The 25,255-nt window shown below is 39.2% G+C and overlaps 1 protein-coding gene across 4 annotated transcripts in view; it reads right to left on the reverse strand.

Annotated features, from left to right (window-relative positions):
* The window catches only part of ATG10 (autophagy related 10), a 404,709-nt gene that overhangs the window by 234,005 nt on the left and 145,449 nt on the right, over positions 1 to 25,255 (reverse strand). For 3 of the 4 annotated variants that reach the window (XM_078067096.1, XM_036067261.2, XM_078067098.1), the window contains one exon: positions 5,096 to 5,164. The exons of the other annotated variant lie outside the window; for it this stretch is intronic. The gene's annotated coding sequence lies outside the window, so the exon portion shown is untranslated. The remainder of the gene's footprint in view (positions 1 to 5,095; positions 5,165 to 25,255) is intronic. 4 annotated transcript variants of the gene reach the window in all.

The raw sequence follows: 25,255 nt of genomic DNA on the forward strand, positions 1-25,255 counted from the left end.
ATGAGGGTAGGGAGGACGGTGGGATAAAGAAACGACCACAGAAAGATGTAGGAGTAACAGGGGTGATGGAACTGAAATACTGAAAATGCAACAGCAGACATCTGAGGGAAAACTAGCATCTGCTCCTTTTAACACAACAGAATTAAATTTGTGTGAAAAGAAAAAAAAGTAAACACAGGCAAGAAGTGAAAGGAAAACCTGCCTTCAAACGTTACAGGGCATGATTATGATCTTGTACCACAGTTATGTAAGTTGTCACCATTGGAGAGAGCTAGGTGATGGGTACACGAGATTCAGTACTGTTTTTGCAGTTTCTTGTGAGTCTATAATTATTTCAAAATAAAAAGTTCTTAAAAAGGGACAGAACACTGATCAATGGTGACCAGGAAAAGGGGTTGACTAAAAAGGAGCTTGAGGAAATTTGGGGGGGTAATGGAACTGTTCTATACTTTCATTGTGTTAGTGATTACACCGTTGTTTTGTTTGCCAAAACTCATAAAAAGGATAGATTTTACTGAATGTAAAATAAAACTCAATTTAAAAAGAGATACTGCTAGGGGTGCATTGGAGGCTCAGTTGGTTAAGTGTCTGCCTTTAGCTCAGGTTATGATCTCAGGGTCCTGGGATTGAGCCCCGCATTGTCCTTGTCCTTAGGCTCCCTGCTCCGTGGGGAGTCTGCTTCTCCCTCTCCCTCTGATCCTCCTCCCAGCTTGTGCTCTCTGTCTCAAATAAATAAATAAAATCTTAAAAAAAAAAAAAAGATACTACTAGTAAATGAATTTCCTAACATATTTGAGCAACTGTGGATATAAATGAATTAGATAGCTGCCAATTAAAAGTATTCACTGACTTTTTTTTTGGTACAGGGCAGTGTGAGTTCTGAGTGAGAACTTTAGTGGATGGGTGTTTCCTTCAACTTTAAGCAGTTACTCAAAAAACAGAACTTTCACATACAAAAATAAGAATGCATTGCTTGGCATTGTATTCAATAATCTAGAAACACGTTCATGCATCAACAATATCATGTTAACAAAAAAAAAGGGGTTTTTTTTTTGCACTTTGAGATGTTTTTAAGTTTTGTAATTCACCTGCCAAAACCAAAGAAACAAAGCGAAATAAATCAGGTAACTTCCATGTACTTCCTTTCATCCTATCACTCTTGGCAAGGAATAGTACTGGCCTGTTTATGTGTTCACCCTACAACACTACAGAGTGCTTTTAGGGCAGGGTCTGTCATCATTGCATAGCCAGCCTCTTGCAGAGTTCGTCACCAGTAATAAGTATTTGTTGAATAAAACAATGGATTAATCACAAAAAGAGAAGGAAGCTAAAATTTATTGAGAACCCACCATAAGCCAGCTTAGTTTAGTTTAGTCAACCATATGGTAACCACACAAGATACCCATTTTATAGATATGAAAACTGAGACTAATGATCAAATCCCCATTCCTTATTACATTGGATTTCTCAGTTTCGTTTGGACATGTTGATCACATCTACAAAGTCTTGCTTCCTTAGCTTCCATAAAACCACAGTCCCCTGATTTTCCTTCTAGCTCCCTTGACCGCTCCTTTACTTACCCTCACAGGCTTCTGTTTGTCCGTCACAAGGATAATATTAATTCACAATATCCTTTAGGTAGTGTGGTCCAAGAATGGGACACGAGTCTAAAATTACATGGCAGGGGCACCTGGGTGGCTTAGTCAGTTAAGCGTTCGACTCTTGGTTTTGGCTCAGGTCATGATCTCAGGATCCTGGGATCGAGCCCCAGGTCAGGTCAGGCTCCGTGCTGAGCAGGGAGTCTGCCTGAAGATTCTCTCCCTCACCCTTTGCCCCTCCCGCTCACATGCTCTCTCACTCTAAAATAAAAATAAATAAAAATCTTTATTTTTTTAAGATTTTTATTTATTTATTTGAGAGAGAGATAGAGCAAGTGAGAGCAGCACAAGCGGGGAGAGAGAGAGAAGCAGACTCCTCGCTGAGCAGGGAGCCCGCTGTGCGGCTGGATCCCAGGACCTGAGCCGAAGGCAGAGGCCCAACTGACTAAGCCACCCAGGAACCCCAAATGAAAATCTTTAAAATTACATGGTAAATGTCTTATTTTCTCAATCTTGTCAATTTGTATCACTTGCACATTTTCTTTCTGCTCATATCCCACAGGCCACACCAAGATACAAGGAAGGTAGGAAATGCAATCATAGCCAAGAGCTCAGTCAAACCTTCACAGAGTGGGATTATTTTATTATTAAAAGGAAGAAGGGCAGAATGTATACTGGGAAGGAATAGCTCTCTCTGCTGCAGCTTTTAATAGGCAGATCTCTTCCACCACCCTCCAGGAAGTCCTCAGGAAAAGATAAATCATATAAAAGAAAAAGTTATGGGAGGTAATCTGATTGGATGGCAGAGATAAGAAACATAAACTTGTATGTACATAGCACTTACCTAAAAAAGTGAGAGAAAAAAATTATAGTTGGCAAAACTATAGAGACAGTAAAAAGATCAGTGGTTGCCAGAGTTTGGGGGAAGGAATATAAAAAAGCATACAGCATTTTTAGGACAACCAAACTATCATTTTTGATACTGAAATGGTGGATATATGACATTATGTCTTTGTCAAAATCTATAAATCTATACAACGCAAAGAATGAATTCTAATATAAACTATGGACTTAACAACAATCTATCAATATTGGCTCATCAATTATAGCATATGTACCACACTAAGGCAAGATGTAAATAAAAGGGGAAACTGAATGGCATACATGAGAATTCTCTATTATCTGCTCAATTTTCTGTAAACAAAAATTTTCTAAGAAATAAAGTTTATTAATTTTTTTAATGACACTGAAAAAAATCAATAGTCCATATCAAAGAATGGGGTTTTAGGGACTCAATAATAATCACAGCAGGGTGATTCAAACTGTCCATCATGCCACTTCTTATTTGCTACTTTTAGTATACCTGCAGTACAGACATATTTTTTGGTTTTTTGTTTTATTTTTATCTTCAAACTTTTTAAAGGTAATTTACATATAATAAAATGCTCCCGTTTTAAGTCTATAGTTCAGTACATTTTGACAAACAGATACACCCATGTAACCATTACTACAATCAAAATCTAGAACATGTCTATCGTCTCAAAAAGTGACCTACTACCCCTTTGCAGTTAATCACTTCCTCCACCGTCAGACCCTCAGCAACCACTCATTTCCTCTAGATTAGTCACTCTAGTTTTGCCAGTCCTAGAAAATGATATCATACAGTACATACAGTACATATGTGTCTGGCTTCTTTTACTCAGCATGTTTCATTGATGCATTTATCAGTAATTAGTTCCTTTTTATTACTGATTAGTATTCCACTACATGAGTATACCACAGTTTGTATATCCATTCATCTGGGAAGGACAGTTAGGTTGTTTTCAGCTTCTGGCTATTATAAATGAAGCTGCTAAAAAATAATCATTCAGTATTTTTGTGGACATATATTTTCATTTCTCTTGGGTAAATAACTAGGAGTAGACATATATTTTGGGATCAGTATGGAAATACAAGTTGTGTTCTTTGACTATAATTCTATATTGATCACATTCCTTAACTTAGGGCTTGTCTTATTTCATAATTCTAATTTAGAGAAACTTTTATTGCTGAACTTAAGTTACTATATGTTTCATTTGATTTTTAGTAGTGGGCATATGTACTGAAAGTATATAAAGTTGGGGACTGTGGCATGACACTCATGGATTCAAGTATTTGTATGGAAATAGCAATGGAAAATTGTCATTTTTCTAATGACAATTTATATATAATTATCTTGTTTCCTAAGAAAAATTTTAGAAAATTTCTGAAGGTTACTGAAAATTAGTTGTAAAAGCCTTTTTTTAAAGATTTTATTTATTTATTTACTTGACAGAGAATAAATTAAGATTTTATTTATTTATTTATTTATTTGGGCTTCAGGCCCAAGCAGGGGGAGCAGCAGAGGGAGAGGAAGAAGCAGGCTCCCCGCTGAACAGGGAGCCCGACGCCAGGAGCCTGGGATCATGACCTGAGCTGAAGGCAGATGCTTAACCGACTGAGCCACCCAGGCGCCCCAAAGTTGTAAAAGTCTTAATGACAGCAAAGGATAATGTTAACATAAAATCTCAGCAGCAAGATGCTGTAGCTAACAATGTGTAGCAATAGGACTGGATAGCTGTGCTTGTATTTTGAAGACCTTATCCTTGATGGTCTAGTTTGTATTATGAAGGGTATAACACATTTCAGGAAATAATCCAATTTGAATTGTCTAAATAAAGGTCGGAATATTTTAATGAATTTTGATATTTAGTCTGTCTTTGTTTTCTAATATTCTCATTTGGACATTTTTTTTCTTTCAAGCATCTTGAGGACATTTAGGAACCAAAACTTTTGTTTTAAATTTGTCAGGTGAATTCAGAGTTCTAAAAGGACCACAATGGCAGTGATCTGGTATTACTCAAGTTGCTTGTTTTTCCCACTGAAACTGGTTAAGAGGGCCCTTTGTTCTTTTATTTTGGGGGGGTATACAGAAAAAGTTATGCATGTGTATAGCATATCCTTCTGGGTTATCAGATTCTAGCTTTGTTCATTATCTTTAAGTAACTTTGCTGCTCTTTGTAAATTGTAGGTAATTGATAGATATATGTAACTCCTGTCCTGTCTGGTAGGGATTTTAATTGACTCCCCCATTTTACCCATGGAAAAATCAGTTCTGTCCCATTTTGCCTGGTTCCCTGATCTCACATGAGTAAAATGAATTCTTTAACATATATTCATTTTTATATCTATATGAAAGTCATGATTTTATCTTTCTCTAAAAATTATATTTCAATAGAGGCCTAGAAATTTGCACCCAAGAACCCAATAGGAATAAATTCTCACTGTACACTTTCAGTCCCAAGTCTCACTGAAATGAGGACCTTCAAAGGGAAAAGCAGTCCAGAGTCTTTGGAGGCATAACAGGACAGCTGCCCAGGCAAACCAAAATCTTGACCAAGATGGTGTGAGGCCCAAGAAAAAGTAAATGAGGAAGTAGATAAATAGCAAACTATCTTTGGTAAAAGAATGTGCCTCACCTTTGGACTATGTGGGGAAAAAAAGTCATACAGGATACTCGCAGCACCCTATATCCAGAATCCATTGATCTGTAAAGCAACAGGTAGAGAAAAAAGAAGTAACTACAGAATCTCAAATTCTTCAGAATTTTTGGTTCAAGCTCCCTGTGCCTTCTAGGCCACAGGTTAGATTCCTTAGAACTACACAAGATTGTTCTCCCCTACTAGACTGTCCACTCATCCCCCAGCAAAGAAAATACCAGGAGGGTAATGACACAAGATCAATGTACATACATAGGGTCTGCCTTTTTGCTCACAAGGACTTGAATGTCCTGGTTCAATAATGACCTGTTTCCTTTAATGTTCTATGGTTATGTTTACTGATCAGGAATTAATTCTGATTGTAGGATTCAATTGCATATTGATATATTGGTGTGTTATAATGATGTTTTGCATTAAGACAAGTTCAGCCTGCAGCCTGGGAAGCCTTTGTGCGATTTTAATTCACGAAGCTGCCCTAGATCCAGACCAAATCAGAAGTTGCTCCCAAGGCAATGACTCTCTTTAGGCTGCCTCTTAAAATAAATAACAATAGTGTGCATTTGCTCCGCCCCTTCATCTGCATTATCTCATTAGAGAGATGGAAAGCACACTGTGAAAAGGATACCAATTTGGCATCACGAAGTCATTGAGCAAGTTTTATTTCTGCCACTTACTTGATGTGTAGATTTCAAGCAGTCACTTACCCTCTCTGAACCTCAGGATCTATTTATCTATAAAATGGAATAGTAATAATCCCACCTTTGCAGAGTGTGAAAAACAAAAAGATACACATTTTCAAATTTATGAGGTTGACACATAGGGGTTAATAGAATAATACAATCATTAATATAATCAATAATCTGTGTTTTCTAACATAGAAAGATGACCAGATACAAAACAATATGTTAAAGTATGACTTCATTTATGGTCCTATAAAAAAATAATAAGAGGTTACAACTAAAAATTAACAATGCCTATCCCTAGGTAAGGGGATTATGAATGGCTTTTCTTCTTCATACTTTTTTGGTATTTCAGATTTAGAAGAAATAATGTATCATCAATGTGTTGCTTTTTATAATAAACTTAAAGAATGCTACCTCCAATAAAATAATTAAAATTGATGTCTGCAATTTTTAGATGGGAGCAAATGATTTACAATATTAACTTTACTGAATATATATTTGACACAAAGAAAAGAATGTTATCTGGATGAAATTATATCCTGTTGTTCTGTAAAGGGAGTAACAATGGAGGCAAAGAGGTCAACTTCAAAGGGAGAAAAGCCAAAATGTGATGGCCAGCAAAAGATGATAATGGGATATTCCAAATGTACAATTTCCTACCCTCTGCAACCCAGTGTTGACCATGGAAAATGTCCCTTCATCATTCAATCTTCCTCAAATTAAGGGGCTGATAGTATAAATATATAGGCAGAGATAGTAGAAGGTATAAACAGGCATCCTTATTCTATATATACTCAAGACATGTTAAGACACATATTATGGAACCTGAATAATGACAGGAAGAAAGAGGACAAATGTCAAATGTCAAATGAAACAGGCCACAGTTGAGTAGTGCTGCTACATCTTTGATGTAATGTTTGACTGCTTTGTATTATGATGCTTTTAATTATTTATGCTGTTTGGTGTGTTTGAGAAAGAGGAGGTGAAGTTTATTGCCATACAGACTTGTCTTTGATACTGGTTCTTTTTTTTTTTTTTTTTTTAAGATTTTATTTTTAAGTAATCTTTACACCAAAGGGGCTTGAACTTACAGCCCTAGGATCAAGAGTCACACCCCCCCACCAACTGAGCCAGCCAGGTGCCCCCTGAAATTGGTTCTTAATACATACAACATACCCCCTACTTGTAATAGTCAGATGTTCAGTCTCGTCAGAAATGCTATTTTGCTTTGCTGATTGGTCATGATGGCCTCATGAGGATGGTCTTGTAGGTAATGTAACAGCCACTGGATGAAGCACAGAACTTTAATAAGAGACCAGTAAAGAATTGCAGTGCCTTCCTAGATGCTTATGAATCCCACTAGTCTCAATAAAGCTGTTCAGTCAGAGGTTACTGACTTGTGTGATACTTGGCCTAGAGATTCCAGCAATCTGAAGCTGCCTATGGCTCTAGCCAGGCTGTATAATGCTAGAGGAACATCTGCCTGGAATAAGAACATCAACCCATTTAATAGGGAAACACTGCGTGTGAGCTGTACTGTACCCTTGCCACATCACTGTATCCTTTTAATAAATGCCTTTGCTAAGCAGTGTACGAGTATGTGATATCTTCATCTTTCAGAAATCTAACTAAAACAACCTAGATTGGTATATCCAAAAGGTGATATTTGGTAGGAAGTTTGGTGTATAAATTCAGAGTTCATGAAAGAGGTCAGGCTGAAAATACATATAGTGAGGTTATATCCCAAACCTACTTAACTTATATTAACTCTACTCTATGTGCTTGCCAAAACAAACAAACAAACAAACAACAACAAAAAAAAACCAGAGAAAAAAACCCACACATTTTTCTTATCACATGGACCCTAAATGCAAACCAACAACTTCATCTGGTGTTCAACTCAAGAAACAACCTTCTGGGGGCGCCTGTGTGGCTCAGTCGTTAAGCGTCTGCCTTCGGCTCAGGTCATGGTCCCAGGGTCTTGGGATCAAGCCCCGCATTGGGCTCCCTACTCTGCGAGAGGCCTGCTTCTCCCTCTCCCACTCCCCCTGCTTGTGTTCCCTCTCTCGCTGTCTCTCTCTCTCTGTCAAATAAAATATTAAAAAAAAAAAAAAAAAGAAAGAAACAACCTTCTGTTCCAATAGCAGAGGAAAACTGGCTATGTACGATTTCTTGACTGATAGTATATACACTCAAAATCATGTACACGGGGTTTTAGAGGAGATTTTTCAAATGTAATTTTAACTCTATTTTTGCCTTTCACACTGACTTTAGATCCTAACCCCTTTGGAAAAAGTCACTTCCCTGTATTTGGGTGTCATTAATATTCAGGTGACAGTTGAAGCTATGGTCACAGAAGACACTATTCAAGGGAGACTATAGAGAGTGAGAAAAGAGATCTGAAGCTGGAATCCTTGAGGACATCAATATTTTAGAAATAGGTAGGCGGGCCCACAAAAATTCTAAGAGAATTAGGAGGGAGACAGGAAAGACCAGATAATAAAACACCAAGAAGAGAGTTCCCAAAGAGTGGTTAACATGATCAAAAATAAAGCAAAGAAATAAAGGAATATAAATATTCCTTTGGTCATTCCAAATGGTCAAAAGTGACCACTGATTGGATTTGGAAATTAAGAAGACACTGATGACTTAGCAAGAGCAGTTTTGATATTATGGTGGTGGTCTAAGTCTGTTTCAGATGGATTACAAAGTGGATGGGTCTTGAAAAAAAAGCAAATAAGAGAAGCAAGGAAGTGAAGACCTCAAGCTTTTCTATGAAGGAAAGCAAATGATAGGGTGGCAAGTAGTTGAGAATCAGAGGCAAGGGAGGGTATTTTGGTATTTCACTTTTTACGTGGGTGTGACTTGATCCAGTGTATCAGGCAAGCACAAGAACTAAAAGGAAAGAGGAAGTAACTGAGGCACCACAGCCAAAAAGGAAAAAGGAAGAAGCTGAGTCCCAAGTACTAATTTGCACTACCTGGAAGGAGGACAAGGGAGAAAGATGTAGTGACAGGAGTGAAAACAGATGTCTTTGTATTTAGGAGAGAAGAAATGCAGGGGAGTAGGACTTGAAGAAAGTTCATTTCTGATAGCTTCTGCATTCTCTGTGAAATGGGAAGTTAGCAGAGCCATTTCTGAAAGTGAGGAGAGGGGCTTAAAAACACATAAAATTTTGTAATTGTCTTTAAAGGAAATAAGAGAAGCTGAGAAAGAGTATATAGCATTTGAGGGTCTAAGACTGGATTCCCATATTTACATAGGTACTACTTCCTACACTTTGTGTGATTTTTTTTTTTTTCAGGACCATTCATCCTGCTTGGGTGAAGAAGTATAAAAAGTAGATGAGTGAAGAACTGAAGGGGTAGAATAAATTAATTAAGGTTGCTGGTAGAAGAGTAGTAGAAATGAGATCCATGGGATCTGATCAGGATGATAAAGAAAGGATGCTAAGAGGGCATCAATGGAGTTGGAAAAAGCAGAGAAATCAGGGGACTGAGATTAGCAGAGAAATCAGGGGACTGAGATTACCATGATGTCATTAAGAGAGTAGGCTTGCCTGGGTGGCTCAGTCGTTAAGCGTCTGCCTTTGGCTCAGGTCATGATCTCAAAGTCCTGGGATCGAGCCCCGCATCCGGCTCCCTGCTCCGCAGGGAATTTGCTTCTCCCTCTTCCACTCCCCCTGCTTGTGTTCCCTCTCTCTCTGTGTCTCTCTCTGTCAAATAAATAAATAAAATCTTAAAAAAAAAAAAAAAAGAGAGAGAGAGAGAGAAAGTAGGCTTGTAAAAACAGGAGATGACTGGCAGAATAGGAGGGTATATTTGGAGAAGAGATTGATGTGTGAGCTCTCAGCTGTATATATTAGTAAGTTCCGGGTAAGGACAAGGCCAATGAGGTCAATCCAAGGTGGACTGCTGAAATAGAATGGATGGGAAGCCATAAGCACTGAATAGACTACAGAACTGAGACCATCATAGTCAGTGTGTCATTCATGAAGGCCTTGAAATTTCTGCAGGAGTCAGGTTAGAGAGAAAGATAGTGAGCCTGGTACTGTTACAGGATTTCTTTTCCTTTAGTGCCTGCGGTTCTTGGTCATGCTGCTTCGAAGAATGAAGAGGTAGACCAGACTGAAGAGTGATGGGCAGCAAAGCAAAGTTTATTGAGAGTACAAAGCTCCTGAAGAGGGAGGGGACCCGAAATTGTTGCCCCCCCCCCCAGTAGTTTCTAAGTCTAGGAGTTTTCATGGGCTTGTTGGCGGGCTGTTTTAATCTGATTTAATCTGATTTAATCTAATTTAATCTGTGCCTGTCATCCAATCAGGTTTTTGTCATCTATCTATCATGTGGGAAAGGGTGGAGGGCTCCTTCCCTGGTGTAAAATTGTTTTAAGGGTGGTTTCCTCTTAGGGTGGGGGCCCCTTGTCCCTGTCTACCTTTTTTTCCAACTATCCTTCATTATCCAAAAATCTTGATGAATGTGGAGAACTAAGAAAAAGATGGTGATGAGGAGCATAAGAAATGGTACAGATGGGTTGGTACAGAACCAGCTCAAGAAAAAATTTGATAGGGAAATAAAATGATCTGGATTTGGCACTTTGGAGCTAGGAGAATGCTAGTAATACTTGCAGGCTGTGAGGAAAGGAGCCAAGCTAAAGTAGAGACTTCAAGGAGACCTGTGTTTCAAATAGGTGGGTGTATTAGTCAGGGTTCTCCAGAGAAACAGAACTTATAGGATATATATAGATATGTAGAAAGAGAATCATTATGAGGGACTGACTCACAAGATTATGAAGGCTGAGAAATCCCATGATCTACTGCCTGCCAGCCAGAGGCTCTCAGGAAGCCACTGGTGTAGTTCTAGTTCAAATCAAAAGCCTGAGAACCAGGACAGCCAATGTTAGTGCTTGTCTGAGTCCATAGGCCCAAGAACTGGGGACTGATGACCAAGAAGATGAATGTCCCAGCTCAAGCAGAGAGAGCACATTTGCCCTTCTTTTACCATTTTGTTCTATTCAGGCTCTCAACGGATTGTATGATGCCCAGCCACATTTATGAGGGTGATCTTCTTTACTTAGTCTATGGATTCAAATGCTCATCTTTTCTGGAAACACCCTCACAGACCCACCCAGAAGTAATCTCTAGCAGCTATCTGGGCATCTCTTGTATCAATCAAGCCAACACAATTAACCATCATCGTAGATCTACAATCATACTGGCTCTCTGTGGAAAATGGCAACTGTTAAGCGTATTAATGTTCATCCATTCTTTTATTTTATTTTATTTTTTTGGTATTACTTGATTTTATTTTACACCAAGTGGCGGCCACAAAGCAATACTCCTTAATAAAGTTGAAAATTAGCATCCATTCTTTTCACAAACTTATAGAGAATCTAGCGTATGCCAGGCACTGTGCTAGGCGCTAGACATACAAGAACAAGATAAGCAATGCCCCTGCCTTAGTGGAGTTGAGTTTTTAATCAGTAAGACTCCAGACAAATACGCAGAAAAACTTTTCAGCCTGAGCATGTTATGAGTCTCTGTAGATCTGGTTGTGAGAGGAAGGTTAAAGGCTAAATCAACCAAAGCTTTCTCAAGAAAAAAGATATGTACTCAATCTGGCAGGAATTGATATTGATAATATTGATAAACCTGCCCACGTCTTTGAACAAGTCACTGATAGAGCTGTTTACTAAAGAGCAAACTCCAGTTTAATGTATCTTTAGAGGTTATTTACATTACAACAAGGCACAGAATCAACTGATATGGAAATCAGTTAAGAATGCTTTAATAGCAAAACAACCACAGAACTGTATAATGTTATTCTAAAACATAATACCTAAGAATCACATGAAAGCTAAATTTAAATGTTTTATGCATGCAAGATGGAACATTTCTTAGATGCTTTTGGAAACACTATTATAGATTGCTATTCTGAGTACCAAATGACAAGAGCTGTGAAAAGAACTATACATGAATTATAGGTAGATAATATGTGACTTACATGTAAACTACATGTAAGATCATATTCCTTTGACCCTTGGCAAGCTTTACCGAATAAGAGTATTTCAATTACAATCAGCAAATTTCAGAGAGAAGCATTCAACCATTTTAGATCCACTTTGAATAAGTTTTCTTATATCACCAAATCTATGAATACAGTCAATATATGAATAATTTTTTATAAAAGCCCAATAGTGTCTGGAAGATAAAAAGTAAACTAACAGTATCAAGTTACCAGAGATAAAACTTTCAGTAAGTAAATGTAGTAAAATTGATAACATATAAAACTAAAAACAAAAAAAAATAATCAAAACCTTTAAAAATAGCTAACTTGCACTGTGGAATCGGGGAGAGGATAAAAAGGAAGAAGAAAGAACATAAAGCAACAAAAACTTTTGACGATACACCCATATTCCTAGAGTACAAAATGTGCAAGCCTCAAATCCTGAAGCCAACAGCTCTCTTTAGCCCTCTCAGCACACCCTCACAACCTGAGGCTTGAGCATAAGCTTTTAGGGCCCAGTAAAGCCTTTGGGAGGCTTGCCATCTCAGGTTTCACTGTGGATAAGGCTCAGTGAACAAATACCAGACTGAAACACAAGCTGACCTTCCCTTAGGAGGAGGGATTTGGCTTAGGATGGGTTTAGGGATTTCAATCCTGTGTTTGCTTTCCCAACCTCCACACGATTGTGCCCAGGGCCCCCTACCTTTCTGCTGCACTACAAATCTTTCATTCGTATCACTTGTTTCACAGAACATATACATTCCAGAAAATGTTCATTAATATTTCATAAAATAACTGTTCTTCCGTCAGGGATACAGTCACACAGAAAACATGCCTGGCCAACGTATAAAACATGAGAGCCACTTGGTCATTCAACAACTACTTATTCAGTAAGCACAAAGCACTTTGAACAAAGCAGCATAAAGATGAAGTTCTTGGTCACAAGCAATAGAAACCAACTGACTAATTTTAGCAGGAAAGGAATTTATTGGCAGAATATCAAATAGCTCATAGAATCAACAGGAAGGCTGAAGAACGAGGCTGGGGGAAAATTAAAAAAAAAAAAAAAAAAAAGCAGAAACTAAGAGCAATCAGACAGTAAGAACCACAGGGTTACATCCAGCTTCAGTTAGGATACTCATGCTAATGGCATCACAGGTAGATACTGCTAGACATCATGCCAGAACCACTGGCCACTGGGACCGTATTTTAACCATCCTTACCCATTTAAATGACTCACTTCAGATTCAAATTCCCAAATCTGATTGCCTGAACCCAGGCTTCATGATCACACCCTCTCTGCTGGCATTGGGAAGAAGGGATATCTGGCTAATGGGGCTTTTAGAGAGGGAGTTAGGGCACTAAGACCCACACAGTGGGGAATTTACTTGAAATAGAAAGAGAGTCTGGGAGCGCCTGGGTGGCTCAGTTGTTAAGCGTCCGCCTTCGGCTCAGGTCATGATCCCAGGGTCCTGGGATCTAGCCCCGCATTGGGCTCCCTGCTCAGTGGGAAGCCTGCCTCTCCCTCTCCCTCTCCCACTCCCCCTCCTTGTATTCCCTCTCTCACTGTGTCTCTCTCTGTCAAATAAATAAAATCTTAAAAAAAAAAAAAGAAAGAAAGAAAGAGAGGCTGGATGCTCAATGGCCAAAGGAATTGTAAAGATTCACTTCAATCCACAACTTCAATTCAACTTCAATCCATATACTTTGTCTCCCATACTTCCCCAAAGAGATGCTGTGGCCCTCACTGCTAAGCTGTCAATATGCCATATTTTTTAAGGGAAGTAGGGATGATCTACCAGATAATATTTTCATTATTGCCTTCCCATCAGCCTTCGAAATTAATGATCAAATTAATTAATTTCTAAGGATGTCACTATGTCCATAGAGACAACTATTGATCCTGATTTTGAGGTAATATTAAAGTACATCTTCTTTAGAAGCATCGCTATTGGGGGTAAAGGATTATAACGAGTTCATGTTCCTAGCAGTGAAAAGATCGATTTTAAAAAACGCATTTTTTTCAGGACGCCTGGGTGGCACAGTCCATTAAACATCCAACTTTTGGTTTTGGCTCAGGTCACGATCTCAGGATTGTGAGATCAAGCCCCACACCAGGCTCAGTACTCTGCACAGAGTCTGCTTGAGATTCTCTTTCCCTTCGCTCATGCTCTCTCTCTCTCTCTAATATAAAATAAAATATTTTTTTTTAAAAAAATGCATTTTTGTGAGGTGTTGATCAACAGTGGAAAGGCAAACCTAAATCTCACAATAAAAAGAGTACAAAAGGGTACTGGTACTGGCACTGTGTTAGAATTGCAAAGACAAATAAGAGAGTACCTGCTCTCCAAGAGCTTAGAGTATAGCAGGGTGACAGACATTTGAATAGACCTTTGGAATGTAATGTGAGAAGTACTGTAATAGAACTATATGGAGAATTTGCTGGAAGAATGTAGGAATGACCCTAATCTCAAATGTGGGGGACAGCGTGGTGAGGGTGGCAGGGAAGACTCTCCGGAGGACATGAGGACATGACAACCTGAGCTATCTCCTGCAGGATGAGTAGGAGTTAGCTTCTATCTTGTGAGCGTATTTTATAATCAGGAGCAATAAATCACTCAGACAGCAGTTATGTTGCATTTTTATTGAGAACACTTCCAATAGTGCCCTTTACTTCACCTATCATAATACTTATCATGCTGTATTGTAACCACCTGTGCTCTTGTCTATCTCTCCACCAACCTCTAAGCTCTGTGGCAATAGGGACCACGTCAGTCCTGGTTCTAGCTATATTCTTAGCATCCAGCACAGTACCTGGCACAGGGTGATAAATGCATGTTTAGAGGGAGAACAAAATCAAAACATTTTACACAGAGAAATAACTGCTGGAGAAACACTCTTGACAATTAAGATTCTGCTCAACTTGAGAGGCAGCTTGAGTATAGCTTACTTTGCGTCAGTACTTATGACAGTAAAGTCATAAATCTCGGAGTATATCTTTGATCTGCTGTAAAAGATCAAACGATTCAACTACTGCTTACTAAATAAAGATGCAAAAGAGATTAAGAGTAATGCTGTTCATCTTTTTTACATAAAAAAGAGGGTTAACTTCCAAACTCTTCACTTTCTCAGTAAATTAAATGACAAGACTTCTTTAAAAAACAAACCAACGGGGGCGCCTGGGTGGCTCATTCGTTAAGCATCTGCCTTCGGCTCAGGTCATGATCCCAGGGTCCTGGGATCGAGCCCCACGTCGGGCTCCCTGCTCTGCGGGGAGCCTGCTTCTCCCTCTCCCACTCCCCCTGCTTGTGTTCCCTCTCTCACTGTGTGTCTCTCTCTGTCAAATAAATAAATGCAATCTTTAAAAAAATAAATACATAAAAATAAAAAACAAACAAACAAAAACAACCCAGATCTTTAGTGTGAAGTAGTACTACACAGTGCAGCGTCATAGGAAGGAGAAGGGTAAAGGTAATCTGACATCCCTGTCTTAGCTGGAGAGGCAGGGAACTTAAGGTTGAGGGTTAATGCATTCTGATGCATGAAAACTTACTGCGGTCACATGGAAAACAGCATCCCGCCCTATAGAAAACATTGGTGTTTGCAATAAATTGAATCCTAAATAGATGATACCAACATTTCTCAATTAGGGTACATCAGAATTACCCAGATTACTAAAACACACATTACTGGGCTCCAACCCCCAGAGTTTCTGATTCAGTAAAGACAGAATGAGGCCAAGAATCTGTAAAAATATGATCATATTAAAGATAGTAAAAACCAAATCATAGTTGAAGGATTGAGAAACTATAAAAAAGAAGAGGTTGATGTCGAGAAACAGTATTTCAAGAAGTGAGAAATACTCTGATTTTTAACAGTGATGGCTAAAGAGACAATTAGTAAAGTAGAAGAAAGACATGAAACAATTACAGAGAATGCAGCTACTATAGAGATAGAAAATATGAGAAGTGAAGAGCAGGGGGACAATCCATTCTGTTCTGCCTGAGACTTTCCTGGTTGAAAATCCCACAGCCTCAGAAACCCCTCAGTCATAATAAGCAAACCGGGTGATTGGCCCCCTTAGTTATCAGACCTAAAGAATAGAATGAGAAGGACCAAACAGGAATTCCAAGATGAAAGAATATTAAGAATGGAAAGAGGAAATATTTAAAAAGAAAGCAAATGTGAATTTTCTAGAATTGATGAATATGAGTTCTTTTTTTTTTTTTTTAAAGATTTTATTTATTTATTTGACAGAGAGAGACACAGCAAGAGAGGGAACATAAGCAGGGAGAGCAGGAGAAGGAGAAACAGGCTTCCCGCTGAGCAGGGAGCCTGATGCAGGGCTAGATCCCAGGACCCTGGGATCATGACCTGAGCCGAAGGCAGACACTTAACGACTGAGCCACCCAGACGCCCCTGAATATGAGTTCTAAGAATAGCAAATAAGAATCTTAAGATTCAGGGATCACAGATACCAAGGAATAAAAATAAAAGCAGTTAATACCAGACACATGATAGCAAAATTTCAGAACATACAAGACAAACAGTAAGTATTCAGAGTTACCACAGAGAGAAAACAGATTACCTATAATGGGATAAAATGTAGACAGGCAGGGCATAATACGGATATCATATAGAAGTCCATATAATAATAATTTTAAAGGTCTGAGATGCAATAACTTGCCACCAAGAATTCTATACCAAGCTAAAAAAGTAAGTTAAGACAACACCTGCACTCCCACCCTATGAAAGGCTCTTCTCACACTCACTGTCATAAAGGGAGGCCTAGGGGTGCCTGGCTGGCTCAGTCAGTAAAGCATGTGACTCTTGATCTCAGGGTCATGAGTTCAAGCTCCACACTAGGCATAGAGCTTACTTAAAAAAAAAAAAGAAAAGAAAGAAAGAAAGAAAAGAAATAAATAAATAGATAAATTAAAAAAATAAATAAAGGGCGGTTGAGCCTCACAGTGTGTCCTGCCACACCCCAGACTAAGTTTGCCTCTTCAACAGATGGTGAGAGACTGGGGGCACATGTACCTGCTGACAGGCTGTGCCAAATACTGTTGGTGGTGTTCACCTCGAGCCTTTTGTACAACATAGGGAAATCCACACTTGATCTTAGCCAAAAGTCCAAGAAGCGATTGTATAACACAGGGAAATCCAAAGTAACCAAAATTGAAAAAAAAGCTGAAATCAGCATGGTAAGTAAATCACCACCAGCTAATCTGAGAGATTTGTCCATAAACTGAACCTAAACCTCCACAATTAATGGTAAAGGAGGAGGCAGGAGAGGATACCTTGAAACCATGGAGTGGAGAGTCAGGATTGAGGCCTTTACAAACATTAGCCAAGATTTTGGAAAGCCTACAGTGGGAGGATGAGAGAGAGAGAAAGAGAGAGAAGAAAAAAAAATCTCTGTTGGAAAAAAAAACCATTAAAGGAAAGCTGTCTCTCACAGTCCTCCTCATGAGGTGAGGGGGGAAAAAAAAATTACCTGGCAAAATCATAAGCACAAACCTGCCCACACTGGGTTTGGTATGCACATTAATTTGTGTGGTCTAGGAAAGTTTGTTTCAAATGCTTCTGGCTCAGTAATGCCCCCAGGCATCTGGCAGAAGCAAAGGCAATTCCTCACTAGAAAAATATACCTTCAGTTTGGGTTTTGCCATACTCAGTTCCACCACCAAAAAATATAATGTGACCGTGTGTGTGTGTGTGTGTGTGTGTGTGTGTGTGTTTTATTGATGTAAGTTAACAGTTCTTCTGATGCATATTATGCAACTTTGTTATTCAAGCAGCTCAATATATCATTAGTACTAAAATTGAACTCCTTTTAGAATTCAATAGTTGCCAGCTTATTTGCTCAGGTACACATTCCTGCTCCACATTTTATAAAGGCATTATATGATGTTTAATGAACTCCCCCATTTGTGACAATCAATGTTTGACATTCTAAAAGTTTAAGTCATTTGATCTACAGTTAGATTTTAATAAAATTATACAACTCCCTGGATCTTTAATTATATACTTACCAAGCCATATATAGCCAATCCTTCTAAAAGTCCTCTTTTATTCAAAATAATAACCTTCTCTTTAGTGTTTCCTCAACAACTACTAGCCTCTAATAAAAGTTGTCATGATTGTTGGGGTTTTTGTAAAAAAGTATATTCTGATACCCCTTTTAATACCTGGCATAGTATGAATTATGTGATGAATTATTTAATGTCTATGTGATTAGAGAAAGAGAAGGGAGGCAGCATTCAGGGCATGGATGCAAGTAGAGAGGGTGTTGTTCTGAGTGTTAAGCATTAGCTCAGCTGCTGAAACTTTTTGGAGCTGTTAAGCAAATGTCCCAGGCCTCACCTATGTGGCTTGAGGGCACCATCAACTTTTATAACTGTGGGACCTCGGCGCCTGGCCAATACCTCCCTCTACCTGAGGTCCTTCTGGTAGCCCCTGGGGGTTGCTTCCAGTACTTTTAAGAGCTTGTGCTCTCCTACTCTTACATCCAATCTCCTCTGTGCAACCACCATGTCAACAAACTCCTGTGGGCCCCACAGCCTGCACGGGGATGCTTCCTCTGCTCCTTAGGAAGGAAAGTGACTTGCCTAGAGTGCTGTTTGCTTTGGCAAAGCCTTCAAGGTGTCAGAGTAACACCTTCAACTCTTCCTATGCAGGAGCCAAACTCCTTACAGGGCCTTTAAATGTGGAAATGGGGAGGATGAGCATGCCACAAGGCTTAGTCCTGGTCTGGATGATCAGATGTCACCTATCCCCTCCATCTCATTGTTGCTTTGGTCCCTGGCCCCAAACACACAAAAAGTTCCTCTACTCTCCACTCCAATCACTTAATAAATTGATGCACACACTCCAGTTTAGGCTCAACTGGGATATCGAGCTATAAAACATTTGCTTATTCATTCAAAAAACATCTGTGGAGTACCTATTATGTGCAGAGTGCTATGCTAGAAGCTGTGGCAGACACAAAGAGGAATTAGAGGCAGCTACTTGGGCATGAGATTGACATGTTTCCACCCAAAACAGATGGCTAAGGAGTCCAGTTGTAGTATCCTCTCTTAAAGAATCTCATCAATCCTGGGGCGCCTGGGTGGCTCAGATGGTTAAGCGTCTGCCTTCGGCTCAGGTCATGATCCCAGGGTCCTGGGATTGAGTCCCGCATCGGGCTCCCTGCTAGGCGGGGAGCCTGCTTCTCCCTCTGCCTCTGCCTCTCTCTCTCTCTGACTTTCATGAATAAATAAATAAAAAAACATTTAAAAAAAAAAAAAAGAATCTCATCAATCCTAACATCATCCATGCTACATTTTGAAATTTGACATTTAAAAATCTGACTTAGGACAATGGAAGTCTAAGCCAAATAAAGAAAAGCCTACATTGCTCCCAACGGGTAATGAATGATGGTGAGTTTTATTATTCAGAAAAATGAATAAAAATTCAAAGCAATTTAAATCAAATACCTGTCTGCCCATAAGGAGCCATTATCTGCTGGTACCTAAGCTACCACCAAGCCGTTAGATACTTTTGGAAGCTGCACTAATTCTTTCAGTAAGTTCCTGCCTTGGGCGGTGAAGGACTAGGGCTGGAAAACATGGCTCCTCTAATCAGCATGCCTTATCACCTTGTCCTGTGATGGCAGGTGACAAAAGTTCTGCATCACTGTAGACAAACAAATGATTCATATCAGAACAGACACCTAACTGATTGTCAGGAGGAACTTCAGTCATAATAATGACACCTAAAAGAGAGATGCTTACTACCACAGGGCGAAAAAACATAACAGAAGTAGTTTCCTACTGTGTGGAAATGTATACAAGATGGATATATTTAACATGACCAAAAAAATCTACCTCCTGGATTTCTCTTCCCTCTGAGACTGTGGGATTTATAGCCAGATATGAATATTTTAGACCCATGCTATGTAATACACTAGCCACCAGCCACATGTGGCAAGTCTGAACTGAGATGTGCTGTAAGTTTAAATTGTGTGCCATATTTCGAAGACTTCTTAAAAATAAACAATGTAAAAGATGTCATCAATATTTTTAAATATTGATCATATGTTGAAATCAATACTTTAGGTTAAGTAAAATACACTAAAAATAATTTAACTTGTTTCTTTTTCATTTTTAAATGTGACTACTAAAAAACTTTCAGTTACATTATAGCTTGCATTATAATTCCTTTGGATAGCACTATTTTAGACATAGCTCTATTTATCATATTTAGAGATACTAACTTGGAGCTGACCCTTTTGTGTGTAGATATCTATTTGTTCCACTAATACTACCTCTGACAGGGTTATTCTCACAAGCAAATGTCACTGTTCAGTATTCTATGAGACAGATAAATAGTAACTTGGGCCTAGAGAAAACCAATGTTCTATCATTGCACTGAATTCAAAAGAAGGCTCACCATGAAGAAGCCTACAAAACAGAGCCTTTTCATACTCTGGCTTCAGCTATGTGAGCTAGCATAAAAAGTTAAATTAGATAAATCTAGAGATGATCCCAATAAATTCCTATGGCCACGAGGAACTGATATTATTTGGCCCAAACTGAAAGAAAAATTTCTATGGAAATGAATAGAATACACTTGTGTGCCCTAAAGTTGAGAGACTGAATAATAAGGTCAATGACACTGAAAACACCCTTGTATAGGCTGAATTATGCCCCCCCTATTCATATATTGAAACCCTCACTCCTGGTCTGACTGTATTTGAAGACAGAGGGAACTAGGGTTAAATGAGGTTATAAGGAGGGGCCCTAATCCCATAGGACTGATATCCTCACAAGAACTGAATGGGAGGGACACCTGGGTGGCTCAGTTGGTTAAGCATGGGACTCCTGATTTTGGCTCAGGTCATGAGCTCAGGGATGAGCCCCGAGAGAGCTCAGGGTCGTGAGATGGAGCCCTGCCTCAAGCCCCAACTCGAGCCCCACCGCGAGCCCCACCTCGAGCCCACCTCAAGCCCCAACAGGCTCCCTACTCAGCAGGGAATCTGCTTGAGATTCTCTCCTTCTCCCTCCCCCTCTGTCCCTCTCTCTGCTCTCTTTCTCTCTCTCAAATAATCTTTAAAAAAAAAAAAAAAAGAAGGGGATGGGACACCAGACCAGTGCTCTCTCTCCCCACCATGATCCCCAAGTGAGCACAGAGGAAAGGCCATGTGCAGATACAGTGAGAAGGTAGCAATGTGCAAGCCAGGAAGAGAGTCCTCACCAAAAACTCAATTTGCCGGCACCTTGATCACGGATGAGCTTCCAGAACTGCGGGAAAAAGAGTATCTGTTGTTTAAGCCAGACTGCGGTATTTCATTATGGCAGTCAGAACAGACTAACACAACCTTAAAGAGAATTCTGCAGAAAAAGTTTATAAAACCATTTTAGTGGATCTTTTACTGCCTTCCGTTGTTGCTGGTGTGACACTACGTAATGGAGAGTGGGTCCTGATGCCTTAACGGCAACACGGAATTACTAAAGAAGTCAGCAACACAGTCAAAGGTTCAAGAATGGTAACTTTCCCATCCCTGAAAGGATATTTTGAAATTTTTAAATTCTGCAAAAAGACTGCTGAGATAACTGTATGTTTCATGGGACCTTTCTAAAAATTTTCTTGCTGAGAAAGTACCTTAGAAATTTCAAGAGAAGCATAAAATCTTAGCTGTAGATGTCATTCTAATGAATACCAAAGAGATTTTTATCTTGTTCTTTTATCTTGTATTCAAACTAGCCCTTAATTTAATACATCTTCACCTTAAGTAGTTCTCATTAATAAGAATATGCTTTAAAATCAGGCCATTATCTATACTAAATTAATGCAATGGAGCATTTATTTTAATTCTAGACAGGTGGGTATCAAACTTTTCTGGCGTTAAGAATCATGTGTGAATTTTGTTAAAAATGCAGATTCTGGGATCCCATCCCCTGGAGATTTTGACCAGGGAGGTGTCTAGGGTGGGGGCCAGACCTTCACATTTAAAATACATCTCAGTGGGATCCTGACTTAGGTAGTCCCTAGATCACAGTTTGAGAAACACTATTCTAGGTGTCAAGCAAATTTGAAGAACAGCTTATCCTAAATTGGAATGGAAATAAACTTAATGTTGTCTGCATGCTCACCCTGAGTATAATTATACTTTGAAATGTATTATGGGCCCTCATTTTTTTCACTCTCAGTTATGTCTTCAACAATGGCAATTTTAATGAAAAGATTTTGTGTGTTAGTTCCATTTACTGTTTCACACACAAACTATGCGCTAAAAATCATGTCAACACTCCATCTGAAGGGGCATTTTTAAAAAGGTGTAAAGAAAATTTGCATTCCACAAAAAGTTTTGATCTAAAATGAACAATGAAAGGAAAAGAGAAATGTACTTATTTATACAAGTATGTATTAGAGACACTATTGGTAATATGTATTCATTTAGGCAACAAATATACATGTGTTTCAGATTTCCTACATGCTAGCACTGTGGGAGAGATGAAGAAGCACCAGGGAGAGGTCTATCGTCAAGAGGCTTACAGTCTGATAGGAGAGCTCAGGCATGGGCACAGGTCCTGACACGGAAGATAAGAAGGGCTACGCTGTAAGAAGTACAAATTGAACACTGTGGGGATTTAGGGGAGGGAATATGCATTACGGGTGCAGCAAAGGCTGATGTGGAGAGATGGTGGAAGATGAAGCCAGAGAGTTATAGGCAAGGGTCAGATCATGAAGAGTCTTGTGTGCTAAACTGAGGGTCACTGTTTATCCTAAGAGCTATGATGAGCCACCGGTAGGTTTTAAGGAAAGCGATGACATGCATTCACTGCCCCCAGTCATTATGGAGCACCTCCTGCATATCCAGCACTGAGGGAAACTGCCAACCAGAGTGGCCTGTGAAGATTTGAAACTGTCTCTGAGCCCGGGCCCCACTCAGACCCACACGATCAGAACCTCCAGGGCTGGTGAACAGTACTGCGTTACTGAAAATCTTTCTTTCTCAGTGATTCTGATGCACAGCCAAGTGAGGCGACCACCACTGAAGGGCGTATTTAAATATATACACGAACAACTCTTTGCCCTAAGATGTCTTCACAGGAAGAACATTTGAGCAAAGGAGCTGAGCTAGTGATAAAATCACGTACGTGCTGGATGTTACTGCAGTCAACAGGACGGGAGGGAGCGAGAGGGAAGCTGGTCAGGTAAGGTAGACGTCAACTGATTAGGTGACTTAAATTCTTGAACAAGGGAAAAGACACTCTGAAAAATTATTTTAGGAAACTGTTTTGTCTGTGATGTCCAGAATAGATTAGAAGATGACTCTGGAAGCACAGACACCAAGAATTGCTGAACACAGTAATGCAAGCATAGGATTATGGCAGATGGTTAAGGTGATGACCGAAGGGATGGAGAAAAGTAGATGAAATGAGTGACAGTGTTTGGAAACCGCCACATGGCTTGTAACATGTGTCACTAATGAGGAAGGAGAAAAACACAAAGAGAGTGGGAAAAGAAAGGAAATAAGGCCAGATAGAAAGAAAGTGAACAAGATATTGATGAAACTTGCATTGCAGGAAAGATACTTGTGTCTAGAAATGTAAACTGCTAGTTGTTTGTATACAACCTTTAATGGAAGGTATTTGAAACTGCACTGAAAGTTGCCATTTTGCAGATGGAAAACTTAAGCAGAGACTGACAAATATTCCAAAATGTCAAGTAAAATTGGCAACTTCTTGTGAGACTCAGACTTGAAGTTTATTATTGTTATTCTTTTTCAAATAAACAGCATACCCCCAATCTTGTTACTATTTTGAAATTATTAGTATAAGTTATTACTATTTATAGATTAATTTTTTTTTTCATTAAAAACCTGAAACTCCCTCTTTGTTCCTCTACCCTTGCTTTGTTGAGTTGTCTCTCTTCGTGCCCATGCTTTGGTTGGAAGTCAATTATGATAACAAGGGTGAAAAGGGAAGAAGAAGCCTCTTGCCAGGGCCTCCTGCCAGGGACAGATGCACTCGCTCTCTGTTGCTTCCTGTGCACAAAGGACGCTTAAGCTTTAAACTGAAAGCTTGAAAGAAAACAAGGCCGCATACATGTGTGCAGGCTGTGCACTGCACAGCTCTGGAGCGCCGTTCACCTCCGTGGATTTGTATATTTAATTTCCAGCAGATGGAAATCAAGTGTTTGAGGGGGGGTGCCTTTACCCCATTCTCACTAAGGCACTATAGGCTAGAAACAATGCTAAAGAAATCCTCTTTCTTCAAAGTCTCTCAAACCATGGTCTTAGGACTAACTATATTAGAATCCTTTGGGAACTGACTTAAAAATAAAGATTTCTGGATCTCACTTCAGACTACTGAGAAGGGTCCCGGATTCAGCATTTTAAGCAAAGTCTCACCCGGCAGTCCTCACATTTAAACACAACTTTTCAATTACTTTTCAATGGGTCATCTTCCCTCAACCAATCGTAATGACATAAAGAACTATATGTATTTTAAACCATGTTTTTGATAAAACAAAAGAGCCAGCACACCAGTTCCTAACTGCCCTTCTGTTTTAGAATTAAAATGAAGGAATAAAAAAACAGGTGTAGATGATGAGAAGAAAGGTCACAACTTCAAAGTTAGAGACACAAAGAGGTGCTTCAAAATAATGTAGGAAATGCCATACTAGGTCATATGTCTGACGTACTCAACCCAAAATGTCAGCTCTCTCTCTCTCCATGACCCCAAAAGTCTATATCAGGAGCATTTTTCAAACATCCCTAACCTGTCCATTATGGATCATTGATCAATGTTTATAAACTCTCATCACACATATTTGTGTTTTCAGTCTGCAAGACCCATGAAACAATGCGTACATTTCCACCTATCTTTGTGTGTGCTGAAAGGACCTTTGTCAAGCTTTAAGTGGCACTCTCAGTGGCTGCACCGTGGGACATGAGGGACAAAACAGTATTTTCCCTAGTTTTCCCATTGCTTCTTGCAGCCGAGCCCCTTGCAGAAAAAAGAGCCTTAATCTTTTCAGTCTGTCCTCAATAAAAACCACCATTGCCCTTTAGTCATTTTAGTGATCCTTGTAAGGATATTCTTTTTTTTTTTTTTTTTTTTAATCCCTTTTGTCTTTTTTAAGGTTTGGTGACCTGAAATATACACAGCTGTCTGTATATCTACATATACAGCAACATTTTCTCATAAATCATGCATAAATCATGCATGTGTTGCTTCTAATATCATTCCTCATCATGACTTCGTTTTCTGACCTTTTGAGCTATTGTTGGAGACCTAAAAAAAGCAATCCCAGATATTGAAATATCAGATATTGAAATCTGATAAAAATGGAAAATTATCCAGGTAGAAGAGCCAAGATGAACTGAATTACATTCGCCACCTGTTTTCCCATGAGCAACATCACCTTCCGTCTTACAGAGACTCCCCCTCAGCTGCCTGGCT

The sequence above is a fragment of the Halichoerus grypus genome, chromosome 2 (assembly GCF_964656455.1).
Source record: "Halichoerus grypus chromosome 2, mHalGry1.hap1.1, whole genome shotgun sequence".
NCBI classification, from domain to species: Eukaryota; Metazoa; Chordata; class Mammalia; order Carnivora; family Phocidae; genus Halichoerus; species Halichoerus grypus.